The following is a 25,150-nucleotide window of genomic DNA, read 5'->3' on the forward strand; positions in this document are numbered from 1 at the left end:
GTGCAGAATTCTGCTGTTTTCTTGCAATTCAGCCGTTGAATGTTGGTAAAAAGTGATGATTTTGTAGATTTCGTGCTCTTTTTTGCGAATTCAAGCCAGAAAACAACGAAAATCGGCGAGAAATCGTCGTTTTGCATCGAAATATGCGGTTTTCTCTAAGAATTTTGACGATTTCGTGCAGAATTCTGCTGTTTTCTTGCAATTCAGCCGTTGAATCTTGGTAAAAAGTCATGATTTTGTAGATTTCGTGCTCTTCTTGGCGAATTCAAGATAGAAAACAACGAAAATCGGCGAGAAATCGTTGTTTTGCATCGAAATATGCAGTTTTCTCTAAGAATTTTGACGATTTCGTGCAGAATTCTGCTGTTTTCTTGCAATTCAGCCGTTGAATCTTGGTAAAAAGTCATGATTTTGTAGATTTCGTGCGCTTCTTTGCGAATTCAAGCCAGAAAACAACGAAAATCGGCGAGAAGTCGTCGTTTTGCATCGAAATATGCGGTTTTCTGTAAGAATTTTGATGATTTCGTGCAGAATTCTGCTGCTCTCTTGCAATTCAGCCGTAGAATCTAGGTAAAAAGTGATGATTTTGTAGATTTCGTGCTCTTCTTTGCGAATTCAAGCCAGAAAACAACGAAAATCGGCGAGAAGTCGTTGTTTTGCATCGAAATATGCGGTTTTCTGTGAGAATTTTGATGATTTCGTGCAGAATTCTGCTGTTTTCTTGCAATTCAGCCGTAGAATCTTGGCAAAAAGTGATGATTTTGTAGATTTCGTGCTCTTCTTTGCGAATTCAAGCCAGAAAACAACGAAAATCGGCGAGAAATCGTCGTTTTGCATCGAAATATGCGGTTTTCTGTAAGAATTTTGATGATTTCGTGCATAATTCTGCTGTTTTCTTGCAATTCAGCCGTAGAATCTTGGTAAAAAGTGATGATTTTGTAGATTTCGTGCTCTTCTTTGCGAATTCAAGCCAGAAAACAACGAAAATCGGCAAGAAATCGTTGTTTTGCATCGAAATATGCGGTTTTCTGTAAGAATTTTGATGATTTCGTGCAGAATTCTGCTGTTTTCTTGCAATTCAGCCGTTGAATCTTGGTAAAAAGTCATGATTTTGTAGATTTCGTGCTCTTCTTTGCGAATTCAAGCCAGAAAACAACGAAAATCGGCGAGAAATCGTCGTTTTGCATCGAAAAATGCGGTTTTCTGTAAGAATTTTGATGATTTCGTGCAGAATTCTGCTGTTTTCTTGCAATTCAGCCGTTGAATCTTGGTAAAAAGTCATGATTTTGTAGATTTTGTGCTCTTCTTTGCAAATTCATGCCAGAAAACAACGAAAATCGCCGAGAAATCGTCGTTTTGCATCGAAATATGCGGTTTTCTGTAAGAATTTTGATGATTTCGTGCAGAATTCTGCTGTTTTCTTGCAATTCAGCCGTTGAATCTTGGTAAAAAGTCATGTTTTTGTAGATTTCGTGCTCTTCTTTGCGACTTCAAGCCAGAAAACAACGAAAATCGGCGAGAAATCGTCGTTTTGCATCGAAATATGCGGTTTTCTGTAAGAATTTTGATGATTTCGTGCAGAATTCTGCTGTTTTCTTGCAATTCAGCCGTAGAATCTAGGTAAAAAGTGATGATTTTGTAGATTTCGTGCTCTTCTTTGCGAATTCAAGCCAGAAAACAACGAAAATCGGCGAGAAATCGTTGTTTTGCATCGAAATATGCGGTTTTCTGTAAGAATTTTGATGATTTCGTGCAGAATTCTGCTGTTTTCTTGCAATTCAGCCGTAGAATCTTGGTAAAAAGTGATGATTTTGTAGATTTCGTGCTCTTCTTTGCGAATTCAAGCCAGAAAACAACGAAAATCGGCGAGAAATCGTCGTTTTGCATCGAAATATGCGGTTTTCTGTAAGAATTTTGATGATTTCGTGCAGTATTCTGCTGTTTTCTTGCAATTCAGCCGTTGAATCTTGGTAAAAAGTCATGATTTTGTAGATTTCGTGCTCTTCTTTGCGAATTCAAGCCAGATAACAACGAAAATCGGCGAGAAATCGTCGTTTTGCATCGAAATATGCGGTTTTCTCTAAGAATTTTGACGATTTCGTGCAGAATTCTGCTGTTTACTTGCAATTCAGCCGTTGAATCTTGGTAAAAAGTAATGATTTTGTAGATTTCATGCTCTTCTTTGCGAATTCAAGACAGAAAACAACGAAAATCAGCGAGAAATCGTCGTTTTGCATCGAAATATGGGGTTTTCTCTAAGAATTTTGATGATTTCGTGCAGAATTCTGCTGTTTTCTTGCAATTCAGCAGTTGAATCTTGGTAAAAAGTCATGATTTTGTAGATTTTGTGCTCTTCTTTGCGAATTCAAGCCAGAAAACAACGAAAATCGGCGAGAAATCGTCGATTTGCATCGAAAAATGCGGTTTTCTGTAAGAATTTTGATGATTTCGTGCAGAATTCTGCGGTTTTCCTGCAATTCAGCCGTTGAATCTTGGTAAAAAGTCATGATTTTGTAGATTTCGCGCTCTTCTTTGCGAATTCAAGCCAGAAAACAACGAAAATCGGCGAGAAATCGTCGTTTTGCATCGAAATATGCGGTTTTCTGTAAGAATTTTGATGATTTCGTGCAGAATTCTGCTGTTTTCTTGCAATTCAGCCGTTGAATCTTGTTAAAAAGTCATGATTTTGTAGATTTCGTGCTCTTCTTTGCGAATTCAAGCCAGAAAACAACGAAAATCGGCGAGAAATAATCGTTTTGCATCGAAATATGCGGTTTTCTGTAAGAATTTTGATGATTTCGTGCAAAATTCTGCTGTTTTCTTGCAATTCAGCCGTTGAGTCTTGGAAAAAAGTCATGATTTTGTAGATTTCATGCTCTTCTTTGCGAATTCAAGCCAGAAAACCACGAAAATCGGCGAGAAATCGTCGTTTTGCATCGAAATATGCGGTTTTCTCTAAGAATTTTAATGATTTCGTGCAGAATTCTGCTGTTTTCTTGCAATTCAGCCGTTGAATCTTGGTAAAAAGTGATGATTTTGTAGATTTCGTGCTCTTCTTTGCGAATTCAAGCCAGAAAACAACGAAAATCGGCGAGAAATCGTCGTTTTGCATCGAAATATGCGGTTTTCTCTAAGAATTTTGACGATTTCGTGCAGAATTCTGCTGTTTTCTTGCAATTCAGCCGTTGAATCTTGGTAAAAATTCATGATTTTGTAGATTTTGTGCTCTTCTTGGCGAATTCAAGATAGAAAACAACGAAAATCGGCGAGAAATCGTTGTTTTGCATCGAAATATGCAGTTTTCTCTAACAATTTTGATGATTTCGTGCAGAATTCTGCTGTTTTCTTGCAATTCAGCCGTAGAATCTTGGTAAAAAGTGATGATTTTGTAGATTTCGTGCTCTTCTTTGCGAATTCAAGCCAGAAAACAACGAAAATCGGCGAGAAATCGTTGTTATGCGTCGAAATATGCGGTTTTCTGTAAGAATTTTGATGATTTCGTGCAGAATTCTGCTGTTTTCTTGCAATTCAGCCGTAGAATCTTGGTAAAAAGTGATGATTTTGTAGATTTCGTGCTCTTCTTTGCGAATTCAAGCCAGAAAACAACGAAAATCGGCGAGAAATCGTCGTTTTGCATCGAAATATGCGGTTTTCTGTAAGAATTTTGATGATTTCGTGCAGAATTCTGCTGTTTTCTTGCAATTCAGCCGTTGAATCTTGGGAAAAAGTCATGATTTTGTAGATTTCGTGCTCTTCTTTGCGAATTCAAGCCAGAAAACAACGAAAATCGGCGAGAAATCGTTGTTTTGCATCGAAATATGCGGTTTTCTGTAAGAATTTTGATGATTTCGTGCAGAATTCTGCTGTTTTCTTGCAATTCAGCCGTTGAATCTTGGTAAAAAGTTATGATTTTGTAGATTTCGTGCTCTTCTTTGCGAATTCAAGCCAGAAAACAACGAAAATCGGCGAGAAATCGTCGTTTTGCATCGAAAAATGCGGTTTTCTGTAAGAATTTTGATGATTTCGTGCTGAATTCTGCTGTTTTCTTGCAATTCAGCCGTTGAATCTTGGTAAAAAGTCATGATTTTGTAGACTTCGTGCTCTTCTTTGCGAATTCAAGCCAGAAAACAACGAAAATCGGCGAGAAATCGTCGTTTTGCATCGAAATATGCGGTTTACTCTAAGAATTTTGATGATTTCGTGCAGAATTCTGCTGTTTTCTTGCAATTCAGCCGTTGAATCTTGGTAAAAAGTGATGATTTTGTAGATTTCGTGCTCTTCTTTGCAAATTCATGCCAGAAAACAACGAAAATCGGCGAGAAATCGTCGTTTTGCATCGAAAAATGCGGTTTTCTGTAAGAATTTTGATGATTTCGTGCAGAATTCTGCTGTTTTCTTGCAATTCTGCCGTAGAATCTTGGTAAAAAGTGATGATTTTGTAGATTTCGTGCTCTTCTTTGCAAATTCAAGCCAGAAAACAACGAAAATCGGCGAGAAATCGTTGTTATGCGTCGAAATATGCAGTTTTCTGTAAGAATTTTGATGATTTCGTGCAGAATTCTGCCGTTTTCTTGCAATTCAGCCGTAGATTCTTGGTAAAAAGTGATGATTTTGTAGATTTCGTGCTCTTCTTTGCGAATTCAAGCCAGAAAACAACGAAAATCGTCGAGAAATCGTCGTTTTGCATCGAAATATGCGGTTTTCTGTAAGAATTTTGATGATTTCGTGCAGAATTCTGCTGTTTTCTTGCAATTCAGCCGTAGAATCTTGGTAAAAAGTGATGATTTTGTAGATTTCGTGCTCTTCTTTGCGAATTCAAGCCAGAAAACAACGAAAATCAGCGAGAAATCGTTGTTTTGCATCGAAATATGCGGTTTTCTGTAAGAATTTCGATGATTTCGTGCAGAATTCTGCTGTTTTCTTGCAATTCAGCCGTTGAATCTTGGTAAAAAGTCATGATTTTGTAGATTTCGTGCTCTTCTTTGCGAATTCAAGATAGAAAACAACGAAAATCAGCGAGAAATCGTCGTTTTGCATCGAAATATGCGGTTTTCTCTAAGAATTTTGATGATTTCGTGCAGAATTCTGCTGTTTTCTTGCAATTCAGCCGTTGAATCTTGGTAAAAAGTCATGATTTTGTAGATTTCGTGCTCTTCTTTGCAAATTCATGCCAGAAAACAACGAAAATCGGCGAGAAATCGTCGTTTTGCATCGAAATATGCGGTTTTCTGTAAGAATTTTGATTATTTCGTGCAGAATTCTGATGTTTCTTGCAATTCAGCCGTTGAATCTTGGTAAAAAGTCATGATTTTGTAGATTTCATGCTCTTCTTTGCGAATTCAAGCGAGAAAACAACGAAAATCGGCGAGAAATCGTCGTTTTGCATCGAAATATGCGGTTTTCTGTAAGGTTTTTGATGATTTCGTGCAGAATTCTGCTGTTTTCTTGCAATTCAGATGTTGAATCTTGGTAAAAAGTGATGATTTTGTAGATTTCGTGCTCTTCTTTGCGAATTCAAGCCAAAAAACAACGAAAATCGGCGAGAAATCGTCGTTTTGCATCGAAATATGCGGTTTTCTCTAAGAATTTTCATGATTTCGTGCAGAATTCTGCTGTTTTCTTGCAATTCAGCCGTTGAATCTTGGTAAAAAGTGATGATTTTGTAGATTTCGTGCTCTTCTTTGCGAATTCAAGCCAGAAAACAACGAAAATCGGCGATAAATCGTCGTTTTGCATCGAAATATGCGGTTTTCTCTAAGAATTTTGATGATTTCGTGCAGAATGCTGCTGTTTTCTTGCAATTCAGCCGTTGAATCTTGGTAAAAAGTGATGATTTTGTAGATTTCGTGCTCTTCTTTGCGAATTCAAGCCAGAAAACAACGAAAATCGGCGAGAAATCGTCGTTTTGCATCGAAATATGCGGTTTTCTCTAAGAATTTTGATGATTTCGTGCAGAATTCTGCTGTTTTCTTGCAATTCAACCGTTGAATCTTGGTAAAAAGTGATGATTTTGTAGATTTCGTGCTCTTCTTTGCGAATTCAAGCCAGAAAACAACGAAAATCGGCGAGAAATCGTCGTTTTGCATCGAAATATGCGGTTTTCTCTAAGAATTTTGACGATTTCGTGCAGAATTCTGCTGTTTTCTTGCAATTCAGCCGTAGAATCTTGGTAAAAAGTGATGATTTTGTAGATTTCGTGCTCTTCTTTGCGAATTCAAGCCAGAAAACAACGAAAATCGTCGAGAAATCGTCGTTTTGCATCGAAATATGCGGTTTTCTCTATGAATTTTCATGATTTCGTGCAGAATTCTGCTGTTTTCTTGCAATTCAGCCGTTGAATCTTGGTAAAAATTCATGATTTTATAGATTTCGTGCTCTTCTTTGCGAATTCAAGCCAGAAAACAACGAAAATCGGCGAGAAATCGTCGTTTTGCATCGAAATATGCGGTTTTCTGTAAGAATTTTGATGATTTCGTGCAGAATTCTGCTGTTTTCTTGCAATTCAGCCGTTGAATCTTGGTAAAAAGTCATGATTTTGTAGATTTCGTGCTCTTCTTTGCAAATTCATGCCAGAAAACAACGAAAATCAGCGAGAAATCGTCGTTTTGCATCGAAATATGCGGTTTTCTGTAAGAATTTTGATTATTTCGTGCAGAATTCTGCTGTTTCTTGCAATTCAGCCGTTGAATCTTGGTAAAAAGTCATGATTTTGTAGATTTCATGCTCTTCTTTGCGAATTCAAGCGAGAAAACAACGAAAATCGGCGAGAAATCGTCGTTTTGCATCGAAATATGCGGTTTTCTGTAAGAATTTTGATGATTTCGTGCAGAATTCTGCTGTTTTCTTGCAATTCAGATGTTGAATCTTGGTAAAAAGTGATGATTTTGTAGATTTCGTGCTCTTCTTTGGGAATTCAAGCCAGAAAACAACGAAAATCGGCGAGAAATCGTCGTTTTGCATCGAAATATGCGGTTTTCTCTAAGAATTTTCATGATTTCGTGCAGAATTCTGCTGTTTTCTTGCAATTCAGCCGTTGAATCTTGGTAAAAAGTGATGATTTTGTAGATTTCGTGCTCTTCTTTGCGAATTCAAGCCAGAAAACAACGAAAATCGGCGAGAAATCGTCGTTTTGCATCGAAATATGCGGTTTTCTCTAAGAATTTTGATGATTTCGTGCAGAATTCTGCTGTTTTCTTGCAATTCAGCCGTTGAATCTTCGTAAAAAGTGATGATTTTGTAGATTTCGTGCTCTTCTTTGCGAATTCAAGCCAGAAAACAACGAAAATCGGCGAGAAATCGTCGTTTTGCATCGAAATATGCGGTTTTCTCTAAGAATTTTGACGATTTCGTGCAGAATTCTGCTGTTTACTTGCAATTCAGCCGTTGAATCTTGGTAAAAAGTTATGATTTTGTAGATTTCGTGCTCTTCTTTGCGAATTCAAGATAGAAAACAACGAAAATCAGCGAGAAATCGTCGTTTTGCATCGAAATATGCGGTTTTCTGTAAGAATTTTGATGATTTCGTGCAGAATTCTGCTGTTTTCTTGCAATTCAGCCGTTGACTCTTGGTAAAAAGTCATGATTTAGTAGATTTCGTGCTCTTCTTTGCGAATTCAAGCCAGAAAACAACAAAAATCGGCGAGAAATCGTCGTTTTGCATCGAAAAATGCGGTTTTCTGTAAGAATTTTGATGATTTCGTGCAGAATTCTGCTGTTTTCTTGCAATTCAGCCGTTGAATCTTGGTAAAAATTCATGATTTTGTAGATTTCGTGCTCTTCTTTGCGAATTCAAGCCAGAAAACAACGAAGATCGGCGAGAAATCGTCGTTTTGCATCGAAATATGCGGTTTTCTGTAAGAATTTTGATGATTTCGTGCAGAATTCTGTTGTTTTCTTGCAATTCAGCCGTAGAATCTTGGTAAAAAGTGATGATTTTGTAGATTTCGTGCTCTTCTTTGCGAATTCAAGCCAGAAAACAACGAAAATCGGCGAGAAATCGTTGTTTTGCATCGAAATATGCGGTTTTCTGTAAGAATTTTGATGATTTCGTGCAGAATTCTGCTGTTTTCTTGCGATTCAGCCGTTGAATCTTGGTAAAAAGTCATGATTTTGTAGATTCCGTGCGCTTCTTTGCAAATTCAAGATAGAAAACAACGAAAATCAGCGAGAAATCGTCGTTTTGCATCGAAATATGCGGTTTTCTGTAAGAATTTTGATGATTTCGTGCAGAATTCTGCTGTTTTCTTGCAATTCAGCCGTTGACTCTTGGTAAAAAGTCATGATTTAGTAGATTTCGTGCTCTTCTTTGCGAATTCAAGCCAGAAAACAACAAAAATCGGCGAGAAATCGTCGTTTTGCATCGAAAAATGCGGTTTTCTGTAAGAATTTTGATGATTTCGTGCAGAATTCTGCTGTTTTCTTGCAATTCAGCCGTTGAATCTTGGTAAAAATTCATGATTTTGTAGATTTCGTGCTCTTCTTTGCGAATTCAAGCCAGAAAACAACGAAAATCGGCGAGAAATCGTCGTTTTGCATCGAAATATGCGGTTTTCTGTAAGAATTTTGATGATTTCGTGCAGAATTCTGCTGTTTTCTTGCAATTCAGCCGTTGAATCTTGGTAAAAAGTCATGATTTTGTAGATTTCGTGCTCTTCTTTGCAAATTCATGCCAGAAAACAACGAAAATCGGCGAGAAATCGTCGTTTTGCATCGAAATATGCGGTTTTCTGTAAGAATTTTGATTATTTCGTGCAGAATTCTGCTGTTTCTTGCAATTCAGCCGTTGAATCTTGGTAAAAAGTCATGATTTTGTAGATTTCATGCTCTTCTTTGCGAATTCAAGCGAGAAAACAACGAAAATCGGCGAGAAATCGTCGTTTTGCATCGAAATATGCGGTTTTCTGTAAGAATTTTGATGATTTCGTGCAGAATTCTGCTGTTTTCTTGCAATTCAGATGTTGAATCTTGGTAAAAAGTGATGATTTTGTAGATTTCGTGCTCTTCTTTGCGAATTCAAGCCAGAAAACAACGAAAATCGGCAAGAAATCGTCGTTTTGCATCGAAATATGCGGTTTTCTCTAAGAATTTTCATGATTTCGTGCAGAATTCTGCTGTTTTCTTGCAATTCAGCCGTTGAATCTTGGTAAAAAGTGATGATTTTGTAGATTTCGTGCTTTTCTTTGCGAATTCAAGCCAGAAAACAACGAAAATCGGCGAGAAATTGTCGTTTTGCATCGAAATATGCGGTTTTCTCTAAGAATTTTCATGATTTCGTGCAGAATTCTGCTGTTTTTTGCAATTCAGCCGTTGAATCTTGGTAAAAAGTGATGATTTTGTAGATTTCGTGCTCTTCTTTGCGAATTCAAGCCAGAAAACAACGAAAATCGGCGAGAAATTGTCGTTTTGCATCGAAATATGCGGTTTTCTCTAAGAAGTTTGATGATTTCGTGCAGAATTCTGCTGTTTTCTTGCAATTCAGCCGCTGAATCTTGGTAAAAAGTCATGATTTTGTAGATTTCGTGCTCTTCTTTGCAAATTCATGCCAGAAAACAACGAAAATCGGCGAGAAATCGTCGTTTTGCATCGAAATATGCGGTTTTCTCTAAGAATTTTGATGATTTCGTGCAGAATTCTGCTGTTTTCTTGCAATTCAGCCGTAGAATCTTGGTAAAAAGTGATGATTTTGTAGATTTCGTGCTCTTCTTTGCGAATTCAAGCCAGAAAACAACGAAAATCGGCGAGAAATCGTTGTTTTGCATCGAAATATGCGGTTTTCTGTAAGAATTTTGATGATTTCGTGCAGAATTCTGCTGTTTTCTTGCAATTCAGCCGTTGAATCTTGGTAAAAAGTCATGATTTTGTAGATTCCGTGCGCTTCTTTGCGAATTCAAGATAGAAAACAACGAAAATCAGCGAGAAATCGTCGTTTTGCATCGAAATATGCGGTTTTCTGTAAGAATTTTGATGATTTCGTGCAGAATTCTGCTGTTTTCTTGCAATTCAGCCGTTGAATCTTGGTAAAAAGTCATGATTTAGTAGATTTCGTGCTCTTCTTTGCGAATTCAAGCCAGAAAACAACAAAAATCGGCGAGAAATCGTCGTTTTGCATCGAAAAATGCGGTTTTCTGTAAGAATTTTGATGATTTCGTGCAGAATTCTGCTGTTTTCTTGCAATTCAGATGTTGAATCTTGGTAAAAAGTGATGATTTTGTAGATTTCGTGCTCTTCTTTGCGAATTCAAGCCAGAAAACAACGAAAATCGGCGAGAAATCGTCGTTTTGCATCGAAATATGCGGTTTTCTCTAAGGATTTTCATGATTTCGTGCAGAATTCTGCTGTTTTCTTGCAATTCAGCCGTTGAATCTTGGTAAAAAGTGATGATTTTGTAGATTTCGTGCTCTTCTTTGCGAATTCAAGCCAGAAAACAACGAAAATCGGCGAGAAATTGTCGTTTTGCATCGAAATATGCGGTTTTCTCTAAGAATTTTGATGATTTCGTGCAGAATTCTGCTGTTTTCTTGCAATTCAGCCGTTGAATCTTGGAAAAAAGTGATGATTTTGTAGATTTCGTGCTCTTCTTTGCGAATTCAAGCCAGAAAACAACGAAAATCGGCGAGAAATCGTCGTTTTGCATCGAAATATGCGGTTTTCTCTAAGAATTTTGACGATTTCGTGCAGAATTCTGCTGTTTACTTGCAATTCAGCCGTTGAATCTTGGTAAAAAGTCATGATTTTGTAGATTTCGTGCTCTTCTTTGCGAATTCAAGATAGAAGACAACGAAAATCAGCGAGAAATCGTCGTTTTGTATCGAAATATGCGGTTTTCTCTAAGAATTTTGATGATTTCGTGCAGAATTCTGCTGTTTTCTTGCAATTCAGCTGTTGAATCTTGGTAAAAAGTCATGATTTTGTAGATTTCGTGCTCTTCTTTGCAAATTCATGCCAGAAAACAACGAAGATCGGCGAGAAATCGTCGTTTTGCATCGAAATATGCGGTTTTCTGTAAGAATTTTGATGATTTCGTGCAGAATTCTGTTGTTTTCTTGCAATTCAGCCGTAGAATCTTGGTAAAAAGTGATGACTTTGTAGATTTCGTGCTCTTCTTTGCGAATTCAAGCCAGAAAACAACGAAAATCGGCGAGAAATCGTTGTTTTGCATCGAAATATGCGGTTTTCTGTAAGAATTTTGATGATTTCGTGCAGAATTCTGCTGTTTTCTTGCAATTCAGCCGTTGAATCTTGGTAAAAAGTCATGATTTTGTAGATTCCGTGCGCTTCTTTGCGAATTCAAGATAGAAAACAACGAAAATCAGCGAGAAATCGTCGTTTTGCATCGAAATATGCGGTTTTCTGTAAGAATTTTGATGATTTCGTGCAGAATTCTGCTGTTTTCTTGCAATTCAGCCGTTGAATCTTGGTAAAAAGTCATGATTTAGTAGATTTCGTGCTCTTCTTTGCGAATTCAAGCCAGAAAACAACAAAAATCGGCGAGAAATCGTCGTTTTGCATCGAAAAATGCGGTTTTCTGTAAGAATTTTGATGATTTCGTGCAGAATTCTGCTGTTTTCTTGCAATTCAGCCGTTGAATCTTGGTAAAAAGTCAAGATTTAGTAGATTTCGTGCTCTTCTTTGCGAATTCAAGCCAGAAAACAACAAAAATCGGCGAGAAATCGTCGTTTTGCATCGAAAAATGCGGTTTTCTGTAAGAATTTTGATGATTTCGTGCAGAATTCTGCTGTTTTCTTGCAATTCAGCCGTTGAATCTTGATAAAAAGTCATGATTTTGTAGATTTCGTGCTCTTCTTTGTGAATTCAAGCCAGAAAACAACGAAAATCGGCAAGAAATCGTCGTTTTGCATCGAAATATGCGGTTTTCTGTAAGAATTTTGTTGATTTCGTGCAGAATTCTGCTGTTTTCTTGCAATTCAGCCGTTGAATCTTGGTAAAAAGTCATGATTTTGTAGATTTCGTGCTCTTCTTTGCGAATTTAAGCCAGAAAACCACGAAAATCGGCGAGAAATCGTCGTTTTGCATCGAAATATGCGGTTTTCTCTAAGAATTTTGATGATTTCGTGCAGAATTCTGCTGTTTTCTTGCAATTCAGCCGTTGACTCTTTGTAAAAAGTGATGATTTTGTAGATTTCGTGCTCTTCTTTGCGAATTCAAGCCAGAAAACAACGAAAATCGGCGAGAAATCGTCGTTTTGCATCGAAATATGCGGTTTTCTCTAAGAATTTTGACAATTTCGTGCAGAACTGGGCTGTTTTCTTGCAATTCAGCCGTTGAATCTTGGTAAATTGTCATGATTTTGTAGATTTCGTGCTCTTCTTTGCGAATTCAAGATAGAAAACAACGAAAATCAGCGAGAAATCGTCGTTTTGCATCGAAATATGCGGTTTTCTCTAAGAATTTTGATGATTTCGTGCAGAATTCTGCTGTTTTCTTGCAATTCAGCCGTTGAATCTTGGTAAAAAGTCATGATTTTGTAGATTTCGTGCTCTTCTTTGCGAATTTAAGCCAGAAAACCACGAAAATCGGCGAGAAATCGTCGTTTTGCATCGAAATATGCGGTTTTCTCTAAGAATTTTGATGATTTCGTGCAGAATTCTGCTGTTTTCTTGCAATTCAGCCGTTGACTCTTTGTAAAAAGTGATGATTTTGTAGATTTCGTGCTCTTCTTTGCGAATTCAAGCCAGAAAACAACGAAAATCGGCGAGAAATCGTCGTTTTGCATCGAAATATGCGGTTTTCTCTAAGAATTTTGACAATTTCGTGCAGAACTGGGCTGTTTTCTTGCAATTCAGCCGTTGAATCTTGGTAAATTGTCATGATTTTGTAGATTTCGTGCTCTTCTTTGCGAATTCAAGATAGAAAACAACGAAAATCAGCGAGAAATCGTCGTTTTGCATCGAAATATGCGGTTTTCTCTAAGAATTTTGATGATTTCGTGCAGAATTCTGCTGTTTTCTTGCAATTCAGCCGTTGAATCTTGGTAAAAAGTCATGATTTTGTAGATTTTGTGCTCTTCTTTGCGAATTCATGCCAGAAAACAACGAAAATCGGCGAGAAATCGTCGTTCTGCATCGAAATATGCGGTTTTCTGTAAGAATTTTGATGATTTCGTGCAGAATTATGCTGTTTTCTTGCAATTCAGCCGTTGAATCTAGGTAAAAAGTCATGATTTTGTAGATTTCGTGCTCTTCTTGGCGAATTCAAGATAGAAAACAACGAAAATCGGCGAGAAATCGTTGTTTTGCATCGAAATATGCAGTTTTCTCTAAGAATTTTGATGATTTCGTGCAGAATTCTGCTGTTTTCTTGCAATTCAGCCGTTGAATCTTTGTAAAAAGTCATGATTTTGTAGATTTCGTGCTCTTCTTTGCGAATTCAAGCCAGATAACAACGAAAATCGGCGAGAAATCGTCGTTTTGCATCGAAATATGCGGTTTTCTCTAAGAATTTTGACAATTTCGTGCAGAATTGGGCTGTTTTCTTGCAATTCAGCCGTTGAATCTTGGTAAAATGTCATGATTTTGTAGATTTCGTGCTCTTCTTTGCGAATTCAAGATAGAAAACAACGAAAATCAGCGAGAAATCGTCGTTTTGCATCGAAATATGCGGTTTTCTGTAAGAATTTTGATGATTTCGTGCAGAATTCTGCTGTTTTCTTGCAATTCAGCCGTAGAATCTTGGAAAAAAGTGATGATTTTGTAGATTTCGCGCTCTTCTTTGCGAATTCAAGCCAGAAAACAACAAAAATCGGCGAGAAATCGTTGTTTTGCATCGAAATATGCGGTTTTCTGTAAGAATTTTGATGATTTCGTGCAGAATTATGCTGTTTTCTTGCATTTCAGCCGTTGAATCTAGGTAAAAAGTCATGATTTAGTAGATTTCGTGCTCTTCTTGGCGAATTCAAGATAGAAAACAACGAAAATCGGCGAGAAATCGTTGTTTTGCATCGAAATATGCAGTTTTCTGTAAGAATTTTGATGATTTCGTGCAGAATTCTGCTGTTTTCTTGCAATTCAGCCGTAGAATCTTGGTAAAAAGTGATGATTTTGTAGATTTCGTGCTCCTCTTTGCGAATTCAAGCCAGAAAACAACAAAAATCGGCGAGAAATCGTTGTTTTGCGTCGAAATATGCGGTTTTCTGTAAGAATTTTGATGATTTCGTGCAGAATTCTGCGGTTTTCTTGCAATTCAGCCGTTGAATCTTGGTAAAAAGTCATGATTTAGTAGATTTCGTGCTCTTCTTTGCGAATTCAAGCCAGAAAACAACAAAAATCGGCGAGAAATCGTCGTTTTGCATCGAAAAATGCGGTTTTCTGTAAGAATTTTGATGATTTCGTGCAGAATTCTGCTGTTTTCTTGCAATTCAGCCGTTGAATCTTGATAAAAAGTCATGATTTTGTAGATTTCGTGCTCTTCTTTGCGAATTCAAGCCAGAAAACAACGAAAATCGGCAAGAAATCGTCGTTTTGCATCGGAATATGCGGTTTTCTGTAAGAATTTTGATGATTTCGTGCAGAATTCTGCTGTTTTCTTGCAATTCAGCCGTTGAATCTTGGTAAGAAGTGATGATTTTGTAGATTTCGTGCTCTTCTTTGCGAATTCAAGCCAGAAAACCACGGAAATCGGCGAGAAATCGTCGTTTTGCATCGAAATACGCGGTTTTCTCTAAGAATTTTGACGATCTCGTGCAGAATTCTGCTGTTTTCTTGCAATTCAGCCGTTGAATCTTGATAAAAAGTCATGATTTTGTAGATTTCGTGCTCTTCTTTGCGAATTCAAGCCAGAAAACAACGAAAATCGGCAAGAAATCGTCGTTTTGCATCGAAATATGCGGTTTTCTGTAAGAATTTTGATGATTTCGTGCAGAATTCTGCTGTTTTCTTGCAATTCAGCCATTGAATCTAGGTAAAAAGTCATGATTTTGTAGATTTCGTGCTCTTCTTGGCGAATTCAAGATAGAAAACAACGAAAATCGGCGAGAAATCGTTGTTTTGCATCGAAATATGCAGTTTTCTCTAAGAATTTTGATGATTTCGTGCAGAATTCTGCTGTTTTCTTGCAATTCAGCCGTTGAATCTTGATAAAAAGTCATGATTTTGTAGATTTCGTGCTCTTCTTTGCGAATTCAAGCCAGAAAACAACGAAAATCCGCGAGAAATCGTCGTTTTGCATCGAAATATGCGGTTTTCTGTAAGAATTTTCATGATTTCGTGCAGAATTCTGCTGTTTTCTTGCAATTCAGCCGTAGAATTCTGGTAAAAAGTGATGATTTTGTAGATTTCGTGCTCTTCTTTGCGAATTCAAGCCAGAAAACAACAAAAATCGGCGAGAAATCGTTGTTTTGCATCGAAATATGCGGTTTTCTGTAAGAATTTTGATGATTTCGTGCAGAATTCTGCGGTTTTCTTGCAATTCAGCCGTTGAATCTTGGTAAAAAGTCATGATTTAGTAGATTTCGTGCTCTTCTTTGCGAATTCAAGCCAGAAAACAACAAAAATCGGCGAGAAATCGTCGTTTTGCATCGAAAAATGCGGTTTTCTGTAAGAATTTTGATAATTTCGTGCAGAATTCTGCTGTTTTCTTGCAATTCAGCCGTTGAATCTTGATAAAAAGTCATGATTTTGTAGATTTCGTGCTCTTCTTTGCGAATTCAAGCCAGAAAACAACGAAAATCGGCAAGAAATCGTCGTTTTGCATCGAAATATGCGGTTTTCTGTAAGAATTTTGATAATTTCGTGCAGAATTCTGCTGTTTTCTTGCAATTCAGCCGTTGAATCTTGGTAAAAAGTCATGATTTTGTAGATTCCGTGCGCTTCTTTGCGAATTCAAGATAGAAAACAACGAAAATCAGCGAGAAATCGTCGTTTTGCATCGAAATATGCGGTTTTCTCTAAGAATTTTGATGATTTCGTGCAGAATTCTGCTGTTTTCTTGCAATTCAGCCGTTGAATCTTGGTAAGAAGTGATGATTTTGTAGATTTCGTGCTCTTCTTTGCGAATTCAAGCCAGAAAACCACGGAAATCGGCGAGAAATCGTCGTTTTGCATCGAAATACGCGGTTTTCTCTAAGAATTTTGACGATCTCGTGCAGAATTCTGCTGTTTTCTTGCAATTCAGCCGTTGAATCTTGATAAAAAAAAAGTCATGATTTTGTAGATTTCGTGCTCTTCTTTGCGAATTCAAGCCAGAAAACAACGAAAATCGGCAAGAAATCGTCGTTTTGCATCGAAATATGCGGTTTTCTGTAAGAATTTTGATGATTTCGTGCAGAATTCTGCTGTTTTCTTGCAATTCAGCCGTTGAATCTAGGTAAAAAGTCATGATTTTGTAGATTTCGTGCTCTTCTTGGCGAATTCAAGATAGAAAACAAGGAAAATCGGCGAGAAATCGTTGTTTTGCATCGAAATATGCAGTTTTCTCTAAGAATTTTGATGATTTCGTGCAGAATTCTGCTGTTTTCTTGCAATTCAGCCGTAGAATCTTGGTAAAAAGTGATGATTTTGTAGATTTCGTGCTCTTCTTTGCGAATTCAAGCCAGAAAACAACAAAAATCGGCGAGAAATCGTTGTTTTGCATCGAAATATGCGGTTTTCTGTAAGAATTTTGATGATTTCGTGCAGAATTCTGCGGTTTTCTTGCAATTCAGCCGTTGAATCTTGGTAAAAAGTCATGATTTAGTAGATTTCGTGCTCTTCTTTGCGAATTCAAGCCAGAAAACAACAAAAATCGGCGAGAAATCGTCGTTTTGCATCGAAAAATGCGGTTTTCTGTAAGAATTTTGATAATTTCGTGCAGAATTCTGCTGTTTTCTTGCAATTCAGCCGTTGAATCTTGATAAAAAGTCATGATTTTGTAGATTTCGTGCTCTTCTTTGCGAATTCAAGCCAGAAAACAACGAAAATCGGCAAGAAATCGTCGTTTTGCATCGAAATATGCGGTTTTCTGTAAGAATTTTGATGATTTCGTGCAGAATTCTGCTGTTTTCTTGCAATTCAGCCGTTGAATCTTGGTAAAAAGTCATGATTTTGTAGATTCCGTGCGCTTCTTTGCGAATTCAAGATAGAAAACAACTAAAATCAGCGAGAAATCGTCGTTTTGCATCGAAATATGCGGTTTTCTCTAAGAATTTTGATGATTTCGTGCAGAATTCTGCTGTTTTCTTGCAATTCATCCGTTGAATCTTGATAAAAAGTGATGATTTTGTAGATTTCGTGCTCTTCTTTGCGAATTCAAGCCAGAAAACAACGAAAATCCGCGAGAAATCGTCGTTTTGCATCGAAATATGCGGTTTTCTGTAATAATTTTGATGATTTCGTGCAGAATTCTGCTGTTTTCTTGCAATTCAGCCGTAGAATCTTGGTAAAAAGTGATGATTTTGTAGATTTCGTGCTCTTCTTTGCGAATTCAAGCCAGAAAACAACAAAAATCGGCGAGAAATTGTTGTTTTGCATCGAAATATGCGGTTTTCTGTAAGAATTTTGATGATTTCGTGCAGAATTCTGCTGTTTTCTTGCAATTCAGCCGTTGAATCTTGGTAAAAAGTCATGATTTAGTAGATTTCGTGCTCTTCTTTGCAAATTCAAGCCAGAAAACCACAAAAATCGGCGAGAAATCGTCGTTTTGCATCGAAAAATGCGGTTTTCTGTAAGAATTTTTATGATTTCGTGCAGAATTCTGCTGTTTTCTTGCAATTCAATCGTTGAATCTTGATAAAAAGTCATGATTTTGTAGATTTCGTGCTCTTCTTTGCGAATTCAAGCCAGAAAACAACGAAAATCGGCAAGAAATCGTCGTTTTGCATCGAAATATGCGGTTTTCTGTAAGAATTTTGATGATTTCGTGCAGAATTCTGCTGTTTTCTTGCAATTCAGCCGTTGAATCTTGGTAAAAAGTCATGATTTTGTAGATTTCGTGCTCTTCTTTGCGAATTTAAGCCAAAAAACCACGAAAATCGGCGAGAAATCTTCGTTTTGCATCGAAATATGCGGTTTTCTCTAAGAATTTTGATGATTTCGTGCAGAATTCTGCTGTTTTCTTGCAATTCAGCCGTTGAATCTTTGTAAAAGTGATGATTTTGTAGATTTCGTGCTCTTCTTTGCGAATTCAAGCCAGAAAACAACGAAAATCGGCGAGAAATCGTCGTTTTGCATCGAAATATGCGGTTTTCTCTAAGAATTTTGACGATTTCGTGCAGAATTGGGCTGTTTTCTTGCAATTCAGCCGTTGAATCTTGGTAAAATGTCATGATTTTGTAGATTTCGTGCTCTTCTTTGCGAATTCAAGATAGAAAACAACGAAAATCAGCGAGAAATCGTCGTTTTGCATCGAAATATGCGGTTTTCTCTAAGAATTTTTGATGATTTCGTGAAGAATTCTGCTGTTTTCTTGCAATTCAGCCGTTGAATCTTGGTAAAAAGTCATGGTTTTGTAGATTTTGTGCTCTTCTTTGCGAATTCATGCCAGAAAACAACGAAAATCGGCGAGAAATCGTCGTTCTGCATCGAAATATGCGGTTTTCTGTAAGAATTTTGATGATTTCGTGCAGAATTATGCTGTTTTCTTGCAATTTAGCCGTTGAATCTAGGTAAAAAGTCATGATTTTGTAGATTTCGTGCTCTTCTTGGCGAATTCAAGATAGAAAACAACGAAAATCGGCGAGAAATCGTTGTTTTGCATCGAAATATGCAGTTTTCTCTAGGAATTTTGATGATTTCGTGCAGAATTCTGCTGTTTTCTTGCAATTCAGCCGTTGAATCTTGATAAAAAGTCATGATTTTGTAGATTTCGTGCTCTTCTTTGCGAATTCAAGCCAGAAAACAACGAAAATCCGCGAGAAATCGTCGTTTTGCATCGAAATATGCGGTTTTCTGTAAGAATTTTGATGATTTCGTGCAGAATTCTGCTGTTTTCTTGCAATTCAGCCGTACAATCTTGGTAAAAAGTGATGATTTTGTAGATTTCGTGCTCTTCTTTGCGAATTCAAGCCAGAAAACAACAAAAATCGGCGAGAAATCGTTGTTTTGCATCGAAATATGCGGTTTTCTGTAAGAATTTTGATGATTTCGTGCAGAATTATGCTGTTTTCTTGCAATTCAGCCGTTGAATCTAGGTAAAAAGTCATGATTTTGTAGATTTCGTGCTCTTCTTGGCGAATTCAAGATAGAAAACAACGAAAATCGGCGAGAAATCGTTGTTTTGCATCGAAATATGCAGTTTTCTCTAAGAATTTTGATGATTTCGTGCAGAATTCTGCTGTTTTCTTGCAATTCAGACGTTGAATCTTGATAAAAAGTCATGATTTTGTAGATTTCGTGCTCTTCTTTGCGAATTCAAGCCAGAAAACAACGAAAATCCGCGAGAAATCGTCGTTTTGCATCGAAATATGCGGTTTTCTGTAAGAATTTTGATGATTTCGTGCAGAATTCTGCTGTTTTCTTGCAATTCAGCCGTAGAATCTTGGTAAAAAGTGATGATTTTGTAGATTTCGTGCTCTTCTTTGCGAATTCAAGCCAGAAAACAACAAAAATCGGCGAGAAATCGTTGTTTTGCATCGAAATATGCGGTTTTCTGTAAGAATTTTGATGATTTCGTGCAGAATTCTGCGGTTTTCTTGCAATTCAGCCGTTGAATCTTGGTAAAAAGTCATGATTTAGCAGATTTCGTGCCCTTCTTTGCGAATTCAAGCCAGAAAACAACAAAAATCGGCGAGAAATCGTCGTTTTGCATCGAAAAATGCGGTTTTCTGTAAGAATTTTGATGATTTCGTGCAGAATTCTGCTGTTTTCTTGCAATTCAGCCGTTGAATCTTGATAAAAAGTCATGATTTTGTAGATTTCGTGCTCTTCTTTGCGAATTCAAGCCAGAAAACAACGAAAATCGGCAAGAAATCGTTGTTTTGCATCGAAATATGCGGTTTTCTGTAAGAATTTTGATGATTTCGTGCAGAATTCTGCTGTTTTCTTGCAATTCAGCCGTTGAATCTTGGTAAAAAGTCATGATTTTGTAGATTCCGTGCGCTTCTTTGCGAATTCAAGATAGAAAACAACGAAAATCAGCGAGAAATCGTCGTTTTGCATCGAAATATGCGGTTTTCTCTAAGAATTTTGATGATTTCGTGCAGAATTCTGCTGTTTTCTTGCAATTCAGCCGTTGAATCTTGGTAAGAAGTGATGATTTTGTAGATTTCGTGCTCTTCTTTGCGAATTCAAGCCAGAAAACCACGGAAATCGGCGAGAAATCGTCGTTTTGCATCGAAATATGCGGTTTTCTCTAAGAATTTTGACGATCTCGTGCAGAATTCTGCTGTTTTCTTGCAATTCAGCCGTTGAATCTTGATAAAAAGTCATGATTTTGTAGATTTCGTGCTCTTCTTTGCGAATTCATGCCAGAAAACAACGAAAATCGGCAAGAAATCGTCGTTTTGCATCGAAATATGCGGTTTTCTGTAAGAATTTTGATGATTTCGTTCAGAATTCTGCGGTTTTCTTGCAATTCAGCCGTTGAATCTTGGTAAAAAGTCATGATTTTGTAGATTTCGTGCTCTTCTTTGCGAATTTAAGCCAGAAAACCACGAAAATCGGCGAGAAATCGTCGTTTTGCATCGAAATATGCGGTTTTCTCTAAGAATTTTGATGATTTCGTGCAGAATTCTGCTGTTTTCTTGCAATTCAGCGGTTGAATCTTTGTAAAAAGTGATGATTTTGTAGATTTCGTGCTCTTCTTTGCGAACTCAAGCCAGAAAACAACGAAAATCGGCGAGAAATCGTCGTTTTGCATCGAAATATGCGGTTTTCTCTAAGAATTTTGACGATTTCGTGCAGAATTGGGCTGTTTTCTTGCAATTCAGCCGTTGAATCTTGGTAAAATGTCATGATTTTGTAGATTTCGTGCAGAAAACAACGAAAATCCGCGAGAAATCGTCGTTTTGCATCGAAATATGCGGTTTTCTGTAAGAATTTTGATGATTTCGTGCAGAATTCTGCTGTTTTCTTGCAATTCAGCCGTTGAATCTTGGTAAAAAGTCATGATTTAGTAGATTTCGTGCTCTTCTTTGCGAATTCAAGCCAGAAAACAACAAAAATCGGCGTGAAATCGTCGTTTTGCATCGAAAAATGCGGTTTTCTGTAAGAATTTTGATGATTTCGTGCAGAATTCTGCTGTTTTCTTGCAATTCAGCCGTTGAATCTTGATAAAAAGTCATGATTTTGTAGATTTCGTGCTCTTCTTTGCGAATTCAAGCCAGAAAACAACGAAAATCGGCAAGATATCGTCGTTTTGCATCGAAATATGCGGTTTTCTGTAAGAATTTTGATGATTTCGTGCAGAATTCTGCTGTTTTCTTGCAATTCAGCCGTTGAATCTTGGTAAAAAGTCATGATTTTGTAGATTCCGTGCGCTTCTTTGCGAATTCAAGAGAGAAAACAACGAAAATCGGCGAGAAATCGTCGTTTTGCATCGAAATATGCGGTTTTCTCTAAGAATTTTGACGATTTCGTGCAGAATTGGGCTGTTTTCTTGCAATTCAGCCGTTGAATCTTGGTAAAATGTCATGATTTTGTAGATTTCGTGCTCTTCTTTGCGAACTCAAGATAGAAAACAACGAAAATCAGCGAGAAATCGTCGTTTTGCATCGAAATATGCGGTTTTCTCTAAGAATTTTGATGATTTCGTGCAGAATTCTGCTGTTTTCTTGCAATTCAGCCGTTGAATCTTGGTAAAAAGTGATGATTTTGTAGATTTCGTGCTCTTCTTTGCGAATTCAAGCCAGAAAACAACAAAAATCGGCGAGAAATCGTTGTTTTGCATCGAAATATGCGGTTTTCTGTTAGAATTTTGATGATTTCGTGCAGAATTCTGCGGTTTTCTTGCAATTCAGCCGTTGAATCTTGGTAAAAAGTCATGATTTAGTAGATTTCGTGCTCTTCTTTGCGAATTCAAGCCAGAAAACAACAAAAATCCGCGAGAAATCGTCGTTTTGCATCGAAAAATGCGGTTTTCTGTAAGAATTTTGATGATTTCGTGCAGAATTCTGCTGTTTTCTTGCAATTCAGCCGTTGAATCTTGATAAAAAGTCATGCTTTTGTAGATTTCGTGCTCTTCTTTGCGAATTCAAGCCAGAAAACAACGAAAATCGGCAAGAAATCGTCGTTTTGCATCGAAATATGCGGTTTTCTGTAAGAATTTTGGTGATTTCGTGCAGAATTCTGCTGTTTTCTTGCAATTCAGCCGTTGAATCTTGGTAAAAAGTCATGATTTTGTAGATTCCGTGCGCTTCTTTGCGAATTCAAGATAGAAAACAACGAAAATCAGCGAGAAATCGTCGTTTGGCATCGAAATATGCGGTTTTCTCTAAGAATTTTGATGATTTCGTGCAGAATTCTGCTGTTTTCTTGCAATTCAGCCGTTGAATCTTGGTAAAAAGTGATGATTTTGTAGATTTCGTGCTCTTCTTTGCGAATTCAAGCCAGAAAACCACGGAAATCGGCGAGAAATCGTCGTTTTGCATCGAAATATGCGGTTTTCTCTAAGATTTTTGACGATCTCGTGCAGAATTCTGCTGTTTTCTTGCAATTCAGCTGTTGAATCTTGGTAAAAAGTCATGATTTTGTAGATTTCGTGCTCCTCTTTGCGAATTCAAGATAGAAAACAACGAAAATCAGCGAGAAATTGTCGTTTTGCATCGAAATATGCGGTTTTCTCTAAGAATTTTGATGATTTCGTGCAGAATTCTGCTGTTTTCTTGCAATTCAGCCGTTGAATCTTGGTAAAAAGTCATGATTTTGTAGATTTCGTGCTCTTCTTTGCAAATTCAAGATAGAAAACAACGAAAATCGGCGAGAAATCGTTGTTTTGCATCGAAATATGCAGTTTTCTCTAAGAATTTTGATGATTTCGTGCAGAATTCTGCTGTTTTCTTGCAATTCAGCCGTTGAATCTTGGTAAAAAGTCATGATTTTGTAGATTTCGTGCTCTCCTTTGCGAATTCAAGATAGAAAACAACGAAAATCGGCGAGAAATCGTCGTTTTGCATCGAAATATGCGGTTTTCTGTAAGAATTTTGATGATTTCGTGCAGAATTCTGCTGTTTTCTTGCAATTCAGCCGTTGAATCTTGGTAAAAAGTGATGATTTTGTAGATTTCGTGCTCTTTTTTGCGAATTTAAGCCAGAAAACAACGAAAATCGGCGAGAAATCGTCGTTTTGCATCAAAATATGCGGTTTTCTCTAAGAATTTTGACGATTTCGTGCAGAATTCTGCTGTTTTCTTGCAATTCAGCCGTTGAATCTTGGTAAAAAGTCATGATTTTGTTGATTTCGTGCTCTTCTTTGCGAATTCAAGATAGAAAACAACGAAAATCAGCGAGAAATCGTCGTTTTGCATCGAAATATGCGGTTTTCTCTAAGAATTTTGATGATTTCGTGCAGAATTCTGCTGTTTTCTTGCAATTCAGCCGTTGAATCTTGGTAAAATGTCATGATTTTGTAGATTTCGTGCTCTTCTTTGCGAATTCAAGCCAGAAAACAACGAAAATCCGCGAGAAATCGTCGTTTTGCATCGAAATATGCGGTTTTCTGTAAGAATTTTGATGATTTCGTGCAGAATTCTGCTGTTTTCTTGCAATTCAGCCGTAGAATCTTGGTAAAAAGTGATGATTTTGTAGATTTCGTGCTCTTCTTTGCGAATTCAAGCCACAAAACAACAAAAATCGGCGAGAAATTGTTGTTTTGCATCGAAATATGCGGTTTTCTGTAAGAATTTTGATGATTTCGTGCAGAATTCTGCTGTTTTCTTGCAATTCAGCCGTTGAATCTTGGTAAAAAGTCATGATTTAGTAGATTTCGTGCTCTTCTTTGCGAATTGAAGCCAGAAAACAACAAAAATCGGCGAGAAATCGTCGTTTTGCATCGAAAAATGCGGTTTTCTGTAAGAATTTTGATGATTTCGTGCAGAATTCTGCTGTTTTCTTGCAATTCAGCCGTTGAATCTTGATAAAAAGTCATGATTTTGTAGATTTCGTGCACTTCTTTGCGAATTCAAGCCAGAAAACAACGAAAATCGGCAAGAAATCGTCGTTTTGCATCGAAATATGCGGTTTTCTGTAAGAATTTTGATGATTTCGTGCAGAATTCTGCTGTTTTCTTGCAATTCAGCCGTTGAATCTTGGTAAAAAGTCATGATTTTGTAGATTTCGTGCTCTTCTTTGCGAATTTAAGCCAGAAAACCACGAAAATCGGCGAGAAATCGTCGTTTTGCATCGAAATATGCGGTTTTCTCTAAGAATTTTGATGATTTCGTGCAGAATTCTGCTGTTTTCTTGCAATTCAGCCGTTGAATCTTTGTAAAAAGTGATGATTTTGTAGATTTCGTGCTCTTCTTTGCGAATTCAAGCCAGAAAACAACGAAAATCGGCGAGAAATCGTCGTTTTGCATCGAAATATGCGGTTTTCTCTAAGAATTTTGACGATTTCGTGCAGAATTGGGCTGTTTTCTTGCAATTCAGCTGTTGAATCTTGGTAAAATGTCATGATTTTGTAGATTTCGTGCTCTTCTTTGCGAATTCAAGATAGAAAACAACGAAAATCAGCGAGAAATCGTCGTTTTGCATCGAAATATGCGGTTTTCTCTAAGAATTTTGATGATTTCGTGCAGAATTCTGCTGTTTTCTTGCAATTCAGCCGTTGAATCTTGGTAAAAAGTCATGATTTTGTTGATTTTGTGCTCTTCTTTGCGAATTCATGCCAGAAAACAACGAAAATCGGCGAGAAATCGTCGTTCTGCATCGAAATATGCGGTTTTCTGTAAGAATTTTGATGATTTCGTGCAGAATTATGCTGTTTTCTTGCAATTCAGCCGTTGAATCTAGGTAAAAAGTCATGATTTTGTAGATTTCGTGCTCTTCTTGGCGAATTCAAGATAGAAAACAACGAAAATCGGCGAGAAATCGTTGTTTTGCATCGAAATATGCAGTTTTCTCTAAGAATTTTGATGATTTCGTGCAGAATTCTGCTGTTTTCTTGCAATTCAGCCGTTGAATCTTGATAAAAAGTCATGATTTTGTAGATTTCGTGCTCTTCTTTGCGAATTCAAGCCAGAAAACAACGAAAATCCGCGAGAAATCGTCGTTTTGCATCGAAATATG

The sequence above is a fragment of the Gnatocerus cornutus genome, chromosome 1 (assembly GCF_029298725.1).
Source record: "Gnatocerus cornutus isolate USDA-ARS CGAHR chromosome 1, icGnaCorn1.1, whole genome shotgun sequence".
NCBI classification, from domain to species: Eukaryota; Metazoa; Arthropoda; class Insecta; order Coleoptera; family Tenebrionidae; genus Gnatocerus; species Gnatocerus cornutus.